The sequence below is a fragment of the Zea mays genome, chromosome 5 (assembly GCF_902167145.1).
Source record: "Zea mays cultivar B73 chromosome 5, Zm-B73-REFERENCE-NAM-5.0, whole genome shotgun sequence".
Lineage (NCBI taxonomy): Eukaryota > Viridiplantae > Streptophyta > Magnoliopsida > Poales > Poaceae > Zea > Zea mays.
Window position 1 is genome coordinate 170,927,040 of NC_050100.1, and position 13,144 is coordinate 170,940,183.

General features: G+C 47.7%; 1 non-coding gene across 1 annotated transcript; it reads left to right on the forward strand.

Annotated features, from left to right (window-relative positions):
• Nucleotides 1–9,721: 9,721 nt before the first annotated feature.
• LOC111589366 (U5 spliceosomal RNA) lies at nucleotides 9,722–9,844 on the forward strand. The gene has a single exon (XR_004849795.1). It is a non-coding gene; the product is annotated as a U5 spliceosomal RNA (small nuclear RNA).
• Nucleotides 9,845–13,144: the final 3,300 nt, after the last annotated feature.

The following is a 13,144-nucleotide window of genomic DNA, read 5'->3' on the forward strand; positions in this document are numbered from 1 at the left end:
AGCCTTAGCAAGCAATTTTTCATTTTCATTCCTAAGGCTAACAAGAGATAAGTTCAATTCTTCAATCTTAGCTATCAAATCATCATTATCATTCCTAAGATTGGGAATTGAAACATTACAAGCATTTGAATCAACCTTAGCTAACAAATTAGCATTTTCATTTTTAAGGTTGTCAATAGTTTCATGGCAAGAGCTTAGCTCACTAGAAAGTTTTTCACATTTTTCTACTTCTAGAGCGTAAGCATTTTTGACCTTAACATGCTTCTTATTTTCTTTAATAAGTAAGTCCTCTTGGGTGTCCAAGAGATCATCCTTCTCATGAATAGCACTAATCAATTCATTAAGTTTCTCTTTTTGTTGCATGTTGAGGTTGGCAAAAAGAGTGCGTAAGTTATCTTCCTCATCACTAGCATTTTCATCACTAGAGGACTCATATCTAGTGGAGGATTTAGATTTAACCTTCTTCTTTTTGCCGTCCTTTGCCATGAGGCACTTGTGGCCGACGTTGGGGAAGAGGAGTCCCTTGGTGACGGCGATGTTGGCGGCGTCCTCGTCGTCGGAGGAGTCGCTAGAGCTTTCGTCGGAGTCCCACTCCCGACAAACATGGGCATCGCCGCCCTTCTTCTTGTAGTACCTCTTCTTCTCCTTTCTTCTCCCCTTCTTGTCGTCACCCCTGTCACTGTCACTAGAAATAGGACATTTAGCTATAAAGTGACCGGGCTTATCACACTTGTAGCAAACCTTCTTGGAGCGGGGTTTGTAATCTTTCCCCCTCCTTTGCTTGAGGATTTGGCGAAAACTTTTGATGACGAGCGCCATTTCCTCGTTGTCGAGCTTGGAGGCGTCGATTGGTTGTCTACTTGGTGTAGACTCCTCCTTCTTCTCCTCCGTCGCCTTGAATGCAACCGGTTGAGCCTCGGACGTAGAAGGACCGTCAAGCTCGTTGATCTTCCGTGAGCCCTTGATCATAAATTCAAAGTTCACAAAATTCCCGATTACTTCCTCGGGAGTCATTAGTGTATATCTTGGGTTGCCACAAATTAATTGAACTTGAGTGGGGTTAAGGAAAATAAGAGATCTTAGAATAACCTTAACCACCTCGTGGTCATCCCACTTTTTGCTCCCGAGGTTGCGCACTTGGTTCACCAAGGTTTTGAGCCGGTTGTACATGTCTTGTGGCTCCTCCCCTTGGCGTAGACGGAAGCAACCGAGCTCCCCCTCGATCGTTTCCCGCTTGGTGATCTTGGTGAGTTCATCACCCTCGTGCGCCGTCTTGAGCACGTCCCAAACTTCTTTGGCGCTTTTTAGTCCTTGCACCTTGTTGTACTCCTCCCTACTTAGAGAGGCGAGGAGTATGGTTGTGGCTTGGGAGTTGAAGTGCTTGATTTGGGCCACCTCGTCCTCATCATAATCCTCATCCCCTACGGATGGTACCTGTGCTCCAAACTCAACAACATTCCATATACTTTTGTGGAGTGAGGTTAGATGAAATTTCATTAAATCACTCCACCTAGCATAATCTTCACCGTCAAAGGTTGGCGATTTGTCTAATGGAACGGAAAGTAATGGAGTATGTCTAGAGGTACGAGGATAATGTAGGGGAATCTTACTAAACTTCTTGCGCTCATGGCGCTTAGAAGTTATGGAGGGCGCGTCGGAGCCGAAGGTAGATGGCGATGAAGTGTCGGTCTCGTAGTAGACCACCTTCCTCATCTTCTTAATTTTGTTGCCACTCCGATGCGACTTGTGAGAAGAAGTCTTCTTCTCCTTCTTCTTTTCCTTCCTCTTCTCCTTGTTGCGGGACTCTCCCGATAAGGCTTTCTCGTTGCTTGTAGTGGGCTTTTCGCCGGTCTCCATCTCCTTCTTGGCGTGATCTCCCGACATCACTTCGAGCGGTTAGGCTCTAATGAAGCACCGGGCTTCGATACCAATTGAAATTCGCCTAGAGGGGGGGTGAATAGGGCGAAACTGAAATTCTCAAAAATAATCACAACTACAAGCCGGGTTAGCGTTAGAAATATAATCGAATCCACGAGAGAGGGTGCAAAACAAATCGCAAGCAAATAAAGAGTGTGACACACAGATTTGTTTTACCGAGGTTCGGTTCTTGCAAACCTACTCCCCGTTGAGGTGGTCACAAAGACCGGGTCTCTTTCAACCCTTTCCCTCTCTCAAACGGTCCCTCAGACCGAGTGAGCTTCTCTTCTCAAATCACTTGGGAATCAAGCTTCCCGCAAGGACCACCACACAATTGGTGTCTCTTGCCTCAATTACAAGTGAGTATGATCTCAAGAAAGAATGCGAAAGAAAAGAAGCGATCCAAGCGCAAGAGCTCAAATGAACACTACAAATCACTCTCTCTAGTCACTAAAGCTTTGTGTGGAGTTGGGAGAGGATTTGATCTCTTTGGTGTGCTTTGCAATGAATGCTAGCTCTTGTATAGTGGTTGGAAGCTGGAAAACTTGGATGCTATTGAATGTGGGGTGGTTGGGGTATTTATAGCCCCAACCACCAAACTAGCCGTTTGGTGGAGGCTGACTGTCGTATGGTGCACCGGACAGTCCGGTGTACACCGGACATGTCCGGTGCGCCAGCCACGTCACCAAAGCCGTTGGGATTCGACCGTTGGAGCACTGTCTTCTGGGCCCGCCTGGATGTCCGGTGGCGCACCGGACATGTACTGCAGAGTGTCCGGTGCGCCAGCATGGGCGTGTCTGACTTCTGCGCGCGCTGGCGCGCATTTAATGCGCTGCAGGTAGCTGTTGGCGCGAACTAGCCGTTGCTCTGCTGGTTCACCAGACAGTCCGGTGTACACCGGACAGTCCGGTGAATTATAGTGGAGCAATCTCCCGAGGCTGGCGAGTTCCAGAGCCGCTCTTCCTTGAGGCACCGGACACTGTCCGGTGTACACCGGACAGTCCGGTGAATTATAGCGGAGCGCCTCTGGATTTTCCCGAAGGTGACGAGTTTGAGTTGGAGTCCTCTGGTGCACCGAACACTGTCCGGTGGTGCACCGGACACTGTACGGTGGCACACCGGACAGTCCGGTGCGCCAGACCAGAGGTGCCTTCGGTTATCCCTTTGCTCTTTTGTTGAACCCAATATTTGGTCTTTTTATTGGCTAAGCGTGAACCTTTGGCACCTGTATAACTTGTACACTAGAGCAAACTAGTTAGTCCAATTATTTGTGTTGGGCAATTCAACCACCAAAATCATTTAGGAACTAGGTGTAAGCCTAATTCCCTTTCAACTGTCTTTTTACGGACTTAGGTGTTACTGTCTTTAGAAGAAGTGATGATACAATAGCATTTAAGGGAGTGTTAGAGGGTCAGCTATACTTAGTTGATTTCAATAGAGCTGAACTCGACACTTGCTTAATTGCTAAGACTAATATGGGCTGGCTCTGGCATCGCCGACTAGCACATGTTGGGATGAAGAATCTTCATAAGCTTCTAAAGGGAGAGCACATTTTGGGACTAACCAATGTTCACTTTGAGAAAGACAGGGTTTGTAGCGCATGCCAAGCAGGGAAGCAAGTTGGTGTTCATCATCCACACAAGAACATCATGACGACCGACAGACCGCTTGAGTTACTCCACATGGACCTATTCGGCCCGATAGCTTATATAAGCATCGGCGGGAGTAAGTATTGTCTTATAATTGTGGATGATTATTCTTGCTTCACTTGGGTGTTCTTTTTGCAGGAAAAATCACAAACCCAAGAGACCTTAAAAGGATTCTTGAGACGGGCTCAAAATAAGTTCAGCTTAAGGATAAAAAAGATTAGAAGCGACAACGGGATGGAGTTCAAGAACTCACAAATAGAAGGCTTCCTTGAGGAGGAGGGCATCAAGCATGAGTTCTCTTCTCCCTACACGCCACAACAAAATGGTGTAGTGGAGAGGAAGAATAGAACTCTACTTGACATGGCGAGGACCATGCTTGATAAGTACAAGACTTCGGACCGGTTTTGGGCGGAAGCAATCAACACCGCTTGCTACGCCATCAACTGTCTCTACCTTCACCGAATCCTCAAGAAGACATCATATGAACTCCTCACCGGTAAAAAAGCCCAATGTTTCATATTTTAGAGTCTTTGGTAGCAAATGTTTTATTCTTGTTAAAAGAGGTAGAAAATCTAAATTTGCTCCTAAGGTTGTAGAAGGCTTTTTACTAGGATATGATTCAAACACAAGGGCATATAGAGTCTTTAACAAGTCCACTGGACTAGTTGAAGTTTCTTGTGACATTGTGTTTGATGAGACTAACGGCTCTCAAGTAGAGCAAGTTGATCTTGATGAGCTAGATGATGAAGAGGCTCCATGCGTCGCGCTAAGGAACATGTCCATTGGGGATGTGTGTCCTAAGGAATCCGAAGAGCCTCCACAAGCACAAGATCAACCATCTTCCTCAATACAAGCATCTCCACCAACCCAAGATGAGGATCAAGCTTAAGAGGATGAAAATGAAGATCAAGAAGATGAGCCACCTCAAAAGGAGGACAATGATCAAGGGGCATATGCTAATGATCGAGACAAGGAAGATGATGAGGGTCCAAGACCGCCACACCCAAGAGTCCATCAAGCGATACAAAGAGATCACCCCGTGAACTCCATCCTCGGCGATATTCATAAGGGGGTAACAACTCGATCTTGTGTCGCTCATTTTTGTGAACATTACTCTTTTGTGTCTTCTATTGAGCCATACAGGGTGGAAGACGCATTAAGAGATTCAGATTGGGTGTTGGCGATGCAAGAGGAACTCAACAACTTCATGAGGAATGAGGTATGGCATTTAGTTCCACGTCCTAACCAAAATGTTGTAGGAACCAAGTGGGTCTTCCGCAACAAACAAGATGAGCATGGTGTGGTGACAAGGAACAAAGCCCGACTTGTGGCCAAGGGATATTCACAAGTCGAAGGTTTGGATTTCGGTGAAACCTATGCACCCATAGCTAGGCTTGAGTCAATTCGTATATTACTTGCCTATGCTACTTACCATGGCTTCAAGCTTTATCAAATGGACGTGAAGAGTGCCTTCCTCAATGGACCAATCAAGGAGGAGGTCTATGTTGAGCAACCTCCCGACTTTGAAGATAGTGAGTACCCTAACCATGTCTATAAACTCTCTAAGGCGCTTTATGGGCTCAAGCAAGCCCCAAGAGCATGGTATGAATGCCTAAGAGATTTTCTTATTGCTAATGGCTTCAAGGTCGGAAAAGCCGATCCTACTCTATTCACTAAAACTATCGCAAAAGATTTGTTTGTATGCCAAATTTATGTTGATGATATCATATTTGGGTCTACTAACAAATCTACTTGTGAAGAATTTAGTAGGATCATGATTCAAAAATTCGAGATGTCAATGATGGGGGAGTTGAAGTATTTCTTAGGATTTCAAGTAAAGCAACTCCAAGAGGGCACCTTTATCAGCCAAACGAAGTACATTCAAGACATACTCACTAAGTTTGGGATGAAGGATGCCAAGCCCATCAAGACACCCATGGGAACTAATGGGCATCTCGACCTCGACACGAGAGGTAAATCCATAGATCAAAAGGTATACCGGTCGATGATAGGTTCTTTACTCTATTTATGTGCTTCACAACCGGATATTATGCTTTCCGTATGCATGTGTGGAAGATTCCAAGCCGATCCTAAGGAAGTTCACCTTAGGGCCGTAAAACGAATCTTGAGATATTTAGTTTATACTCCTAAGTTTGGCCTTTGGTACCCCAGAGGATCCACATTTGATTTACTTGGTTATTCAGATGCTGATTGGGCAGAGTGTAAAATTGATAGAAAGAGCACATCAGGGACTTGCCAGTTCTTGGGAAGATCTCTGGTGTCTTGGGCTTCCAAGAAACAAAATTATGTAGCTCTTTCTACCACCGAAGTCGAGTACATTGCCGCAGGCCATTGTTGCACGCAATTGCTTTGGATGAGGCAAACCCTTAGGGACTATGGTTACAAATTAACCAAAGTTCCTCTTCTATTTGATAATGAGAGTGCAATCCGCATGGCGGATAATCCCGTTGAGCATAGCCGCACTGAACACATAGCCATTCAGTATCACTTTTTGAGGGATCACCAACAACGGGGAGATATCGAGATTGCTTATATTAACACCAAAGAACAATTGGCCGATATCTTTACCAAGCCTTTAGATGAGAAAACCTTTACCACACTTAGGCATGAGCTAAATATTCTTGATTCTAGGAATTTTGATTGATATTTTACACACATAGCTCATTTATGTACCTTTGATCATATCTCTTTCTTTGCTATGACTAATGTCATTTTCAAGTGTATTTCATGATAAGTCATAGATTGAAAGGGAAAAGGAGTCTTCGGCGAAGACAAGGCTTTCACTCCACTCCATCGAATTATTCATACTTCGCCGTCACTCCGCACCGCTCTCCAATTTGGTATAATCTTCACTCATATATTATTTTCCAAAGGGGGAGAGAAATTAAAAGGGCTTATATTTCACTAACAAGTATCCGTTTTTGGCGATTCATGCCAAAGGGGAGAAAGTATTAGCCCAAAGCAAAAGGACCGCACCACCACCAATTTCAAAAATGAAGTATTTCAAATTTGTAGTAAAAGAAAGTTGTTTTCAATTGGTATCTTATTTTTGATATAATTTTCAAATTGGTATAACCCCTTTCAAAATTAATATCTAAAATCCTCTTGAACACTAAGAGGAGAATTTCATTGAGGGGGAGTTTTGTTTAGTCAAAGGAAAAACATTTGAAACAGGGGGAGAAACTTTCAAATCTTGAAAATGCTTCTCAAAATCTTATTCATATACCTTTGACTATTTGCAAAAGACTTTGAACAAGAATTTCCAAAAAGAATTTGCAAAAACAAAACATGTGGTGCAAGCATGGTCCAAAACGTTAAAATAGAAGAAAACATCCATGCATATCTTATAAAAATGTAAATTGTTTTATTCCAAGTAACCTTTACACTTACCTTATGCAAACTAGTTCAATTCTGCACTTCTATATTTGCTTTGGTTTGTGTTGGCATCAATCACCAAGAAGGGGGAGATTGAAAGGGAAATAGGGTCAAACCTTTTCCTAAATGATTTTGGTGGTTGAATTGCCCAACACAAATAATTGGACTAACTAGTTTGCTCTAGATTATAAGTTTTACAGGTGCATAAGTTCATCTACAACTATTCTAAATCGACTGTTCGGAATACTGTAGATTATTCCGGACAAGAGAAGCTTTTTGGAAAAACAGACTGAGCGCGGACCATCCGGGCCCTTGCGGCGGACCGTCCGCGACACCCAAATGACCCTCAGACAGAACCACTGCAAAAACTCAACTCTGCACTACGAACCGTCCGAAGGAAAAACAAGCACCGTCCGAGACCACGCGCGGACCGTCCGGCCTCAGGCTCGGACCGTCCGGTAGGTGAGGAACCGAAAAAACCCGAAGGTGACGGGTTCGGTAAAATGAATTATAGCGTCCTCGCGGACCGTCCGGGGTGCACGACCAGACCGTCCGCGACTGCCTTTATCTGACATCTGACGACGCATTAAATGCAAAATAGCCGTTGATATAGCCGTTACTGCTGACCGTTGCGTTTTCAGCCGTTGATGTGCAGGGGGCGGACCGTCCGGACCAGGGCGCGGACCGTCCGTGGTTGGCAGAAATGGAGCAACGGCTAGGAAGTGGTTGGTGGCTATAAATACAACCCCAACCACCTCCATTGAATCAATCCAAGCATTCCAACCTTCAACATTCAATACAAGAGCTAGCAATCCATTCCAAGACACAATCAAAGCCTCCAATCTCTCCAAGTTCCACAATTGAGACAAGTGATCATTAGTGATTAGTGACTTGAGAGAGAAAGTGATCCGTGTGTTATTTGTCGCTCTTGTCGCTTGGCTTTTGCAATCGTGCTTTCTTCTTCCCCATTCTTATTCTCAAGACACTTGTAATCAAAGCAAGAGACACTAAGTTTGTAGTGGTCCTTGTGGGGTCTAAGTGACCCGTTTGATTAAGGAGAAAGCTCACTCGGTCTAAGTGACCGTTTGAGAGAGGGAAAGGGTTGAAAGAGACCCGGTCTTTGTGACCACCTCAACGGGGAGTAGGTTTGCAAGAACCGATCCTCGGTAAAACAAATCACCGTGTCACTCGCTTTACTTCTTGGTTGATTTGTTTTCGCCCTCTCTTTCGGACTCGTTTCTATTTCTAACGCTAACCCCGACTTGTAGTTGTGCTTAAACTTTATAAATTTCAGATTTGTCTATTCACCCCCCTCTAGGCGACTTTCACCAGGTACGTTCCCCTGTCACGGTCTCGTCGTGTGTTATTTGCTTTTGCACCTCGTCTGTCGATCTCTGATGGGAGGAGGCGGTGGCGCTAGCCAGTACCAATTCTACGGTGGCCTCCAGGCACAACCGGAGGTGGGCGCCGCTAGGGTGGCCTTTCTGGTGAGTCCCAAACGCTCCTGTGCTCATGTCATGTGATGCATGTGTGCCATCCACCTGTTTGGCTGTTTGTTGTATTGGCTCAATGTAAAACATGATTAAGTTCTGTTGCTTTAGCTTTACTGTTTTTTGTTAGGTTGTATTTAAGCCAGAAGTAAGGAATAGTCTCTATTGTCTCTGGATTTTTTTCCCTTATTAAATTGTGACCATATTTGCTGAAGCAATCTCTTGGTTTCTTTTGGCAGGCGTTCGTAGTCAGAGTTTACAACACGTAGAGGGTAGAGTACGAACCGAGCTTGAAATCTAGAGGTAGTTTTGTTTTATTAGATTTCTGAGGCCAACGCCTTGGTCACGTCCCTGTACTGAAATACCACTTGTGGTGGTGGTGTTCAGGTGAATGGTTAATCAAGGAAGGAACCAAGAACGTTGTTGGAGATCTATAGGTTCTTGAATCTTCACCACTATTGGTGAACTAAGTTTTGTTGTGCCGTTTGCAGGGTGGCAACAGGGAGAAAAAGGACCTTGAATTCATGCGCCATTAGTAGGATATGAGTTAGTCTCGCAAGTTAGAAAACTACTAGAACACGCACATCACATCATCTCACACGTGTTGTTGTTTTCTGCTTGGATTTTTGCTGGGATCTTTAGATAGTAAGATAGTAAAGTAACACCACAACTATAGTGCACCAGTCCAGTACTCCAGTGTCTAGATTGATATCAAAGGAATCACTAAGATTCACCAAGATGCCTCACCATAGACTGAGGCATCTTACAATCTCTTCGTATCACCATATGCTAACAATGTGTTTCCGTTGCAATGCACGGGCACTCACCTAGTAACTGAATAAGACTTTAATGACTTTAATGGGTGAAAGAAACAACTTAACTAGTAACTGTTAGCCTTAGGCTGGTTGGATGAAGTTCGTCCACTTCGGTCTGTGGTCCGAGATAAAATTAAACCACCAATATTTTGGTCTTACATTCCGATCACATTCTATGGTTCACCGGGCAACGATGTGGGGGCAGGCAAAGGCAAAGACTCAAACGGGACAACCAGGCAAGCGACGTTTTGGGCCCGCATGCATCGTTGCGCCTGGGCCGCGGAGATTCATAGCGTTGGCTATGTAACGGGCCGCCCGTTCCGTTGCAGTATATATATTGACAACGGCGCTTTGTTTTTTTATAAGAAAACAAATCCCAAATCGCTTGCTTAAGTGAATGCCAGCAGCTAGTCCTGCTATTTATGGGAGCCCGTGGCTGCTTCATAAGATCACGCAGCTGTCCAGTGAACACAAAGCGAACTAATCTTTCGCCTTTTACTAAAGATTACCGTGTGTTTGCTGGGAATATAAGCAGCATACCAATATTTTTGTAGGGTTTCTTCTCTTTGAGGAGGGTCCCAACAAATTAAAAAATATAAAATCTTGCTCTCTTTTTCATTCACTGCACTAGTAAACTATCTGTTTGGTTGCCTTTTGCTGGGATACGCATTTTGAGATGTTTGGTCTGTTGGGTGCAAGAAGCAAACAATGAAACAAAGCCAAGTGGATGAAGAGGTGCGGGCAGGACATGAAAAAGGCGAGGGCGTCAACCAGGGGTATAGAATAAGGTCAGGATTTTTATCTGAAAATAAATGTAAATACTGGCTGCACGCCATGACCAACAATTGTTTCCCCTTTCACTATTATTGTTGGTGACTTTGTCACTGAGCTGACAGGCCCTGACCTGCATCCCAACTAGGTTGGGTAGCAGTAAATGACAACCTTTTCATCTAAAACTAACTCAAATCCGAATAGACAGCTATCATCATTGTTGCTCTCTGCAGCAAGGAGGCCAACAAGGGTGAACAGTAGTGACAACAGGGTTACGTGCTCGGGGGCAATAGCTCTGTTAATCTAGCCTCTCACGGGCACTGTGCGGGGGTATTTATAGGTATCTGAGTGCCCTACGCCTTGTGTTAAGGACGCATGTGCCCTCAGACACCTAGTTTATCCCCAGAATATTCCCATAAAGCAGGGTTACAGGCTGTAATTACAAGTATGCCTTTACAAGTTAGGCCCGTAATACAGAGGCGGCCACGCGGGGCCCGTTACAATGGGCCAGATCACACGTGGGCCTTGGGACTGAACGAGGCCGCGCCGCGAGAAGACGTCGCCGCAGGCCTTCGTCAAAGTGCCGAGTCCAGCGAAGGGTGTCCCTGCCCGTTTTGTCTCTGTCCGACCAGCGACTGCAGCGAAGGCCTCGAGCGAAGGGTGGCGTCTTTGCCTTCGCCCCAACATTTGCCCTCCGAGGGACCAGTTCGACAAAGTCACCTGGTGCCGAAGACGTCGCTAGATGGCGGAGACGCTGCCCTCGCTCGAAGTGGTTCCGCGGGGGTTTTTGATGTGACCGTTGATGGACGGCGTACTGTTGGATTGCGGGTTTCCCGAAGCGTCGCGGCCTGTCGGATTGCGGGTTTCCCGAAGAGCCGCGCCCTGCCTATAAAAGGGGGCGGGGGTCGGCACTGTTTGAACTTTGCCTTCCGCGCTCCGTAAAACCCTAGCCGCCCGCCGTCTTGCTGCTCCTCTTCCTCCGCTGCTCGTTTTGCTCGCCGGCGTTCTGGCTCGAGTGAAGCAGACCGCCCGCCGCCGCCGACGGTACGTAGCAATGCCATCCTCTTCTTCTTCCGCCGACGCCGCGCCGCCGGCCGCCGCCTCGTCTGAGGAGACGTTGAGTAGCGTGATGGTGGAGGAGTTGCGCGCCGGCGACTCTGTTGATTTTGGTGTGTCACGGATGACGTCAGCCCGCATTGAAGATATGCAACGGTTGGGCTACTTTGGCGGCGGAGTCGCCCGTGCTCCGGGGACGGAGGAAGTCCCCGAGCCGGAGGGCGAATTGGTTGTTTTCGAGGCGTTCTTCGTCGCCGGTCTCCGCTTGCCTGCGCACCAGTTTGTTGGCGAAGTCCTGCGTAGATTCAGCGTTCAAATACATCAGCTGACACCGAACGCCATAGTGGCGCTGGCGAAGTATGTCTGGGCGACGACTTCGTACGGCGGACAGCCGTCAGTTGAAGTTTTTGCGAAGAATTATTGTTTGCATTGGCAGAAAAGGATGGTTGAGGACGGAGTTGCCCAATTCGGGTCATGCACATTCACGCCGAAGACCGGCAAGACCACAATGCCGGTAGTGGAGTTGGTTCCGTGCGCCCGCAACAAGTGGGGCAATTGGAATGAATTTTGGTTTTACGTTGCTGAGGCTACTGTCGAAGGCCATGAAGGACTCCCCGTGTCTGAAATGTGCTCTCACTATTACTCTGCGTATCCGCCTTTTGAAGTGGCAGAAGAGGATGCAGACGAAGGGGCCCTTCGGTGCGCCGCCGGTCAGAGCAGCGGTCGTGATTTAGTTGAAGAGTTCGCGGCGTACGGGGTCTGGCCCTTGGCGCACGGCTGGGCGCTGGGCGAAGTATGCCCTCGCCAGATGCCTTTTCACGGAGGAAGGGTGGTGCGAAGTCCTGCCTTCGCACTGAATTTGCGAAACCGTGACCCGACCGCCTTTGTGCGTGATGCGGAGGACTTGGCGGTGCGGCTCGTGGGGCGTTACGTGCCGAGGACGGAAGGTCAGCGCAGCTTTGATATCCGTGGGTCAAATGAACGTTTGAACAGGGTCTTCGAATTAAATTAATTGCCGTACGACGGCTACCCTGGTCAAGATGAAGCGGACCGCCGTGGGAAGAAACCGGCGGTGGAGACTGGAGGCGACCCTGCGCTGGTGGCCGCCGCCTCCTCGAAAAAGAGAAAATTAGGTACTGCGATGGGAGGACTTGGGGTGTCTGATAGTTTTGCTAGAGAGTTAATGAGGACGTGTGCGGCCCCGGGGGAAAGGATGTCTTCGCCCGAGCTCCGGGAGTCTTCGGCTCGGATGCTGAGGGTTACCGGGGGTTGTTGGCCTAAAGACATTCCTATCCCCTGCGCGGCTGAGGAGGACTGTTTTACATCTCGTATGGTTCATCGGTGGAGAGTTTTTCCTTATGGGCGAAATATCGGTCATGTTGTGTGGGCAGTGATGGACAAGGATCGCCAAGGGGCGGCGCGAAAACGTCAGGCGACTGTGAGGGTTCACGAAGCTCGGCCGAAAAGGCAGCGGGGAACGGCGAAGGCTGAGGCCTCCGGCGGAGGCAAGCCGCCGCTGCCGGCGAAGGTGGGCGCCTCTGCGCCTAGCAAGGCGCCGGAGGCGACGGTGGGCGCCGGAGGCTCCAAGCTGACGAAGGCTGTGCCGCCGGTCAGCGGAGTGGCGGAGGCTGCGAAGGCGGCCCGAACGTTGCCGCCGCCTGGCAAACGCGTTGCCGACTTCGGCACCGAGATTAATGTGGAGGATTATCTTGGGGGTAAGTCTATATATATATATATATATATATATATATATATATATATATATATATATATATATATTTAATTTGTTGACGCGTTGCAGGGTCGGACGAGGGCCCGCTTGCTCTAGTTGTGCCTGGCGCGGCGATCGCGACGGCTGCGCCAGCGCCGAAGGCGGGGGGAGAGACCCTTGGCGCCGGAGGCGAGGTGTCTGCCCTCGCGCTGGTCAGGGACGAGGCGGGCGTGGCGACCCGCCGGCTGAAGGGAGCGACGGAGGCGTTGAGTCGAGCGACGGAGGCGCTGAGTCAGGTCCGCCGAGCTATGCCCTCTCCGCCCCCCCTTTTTTTTACGC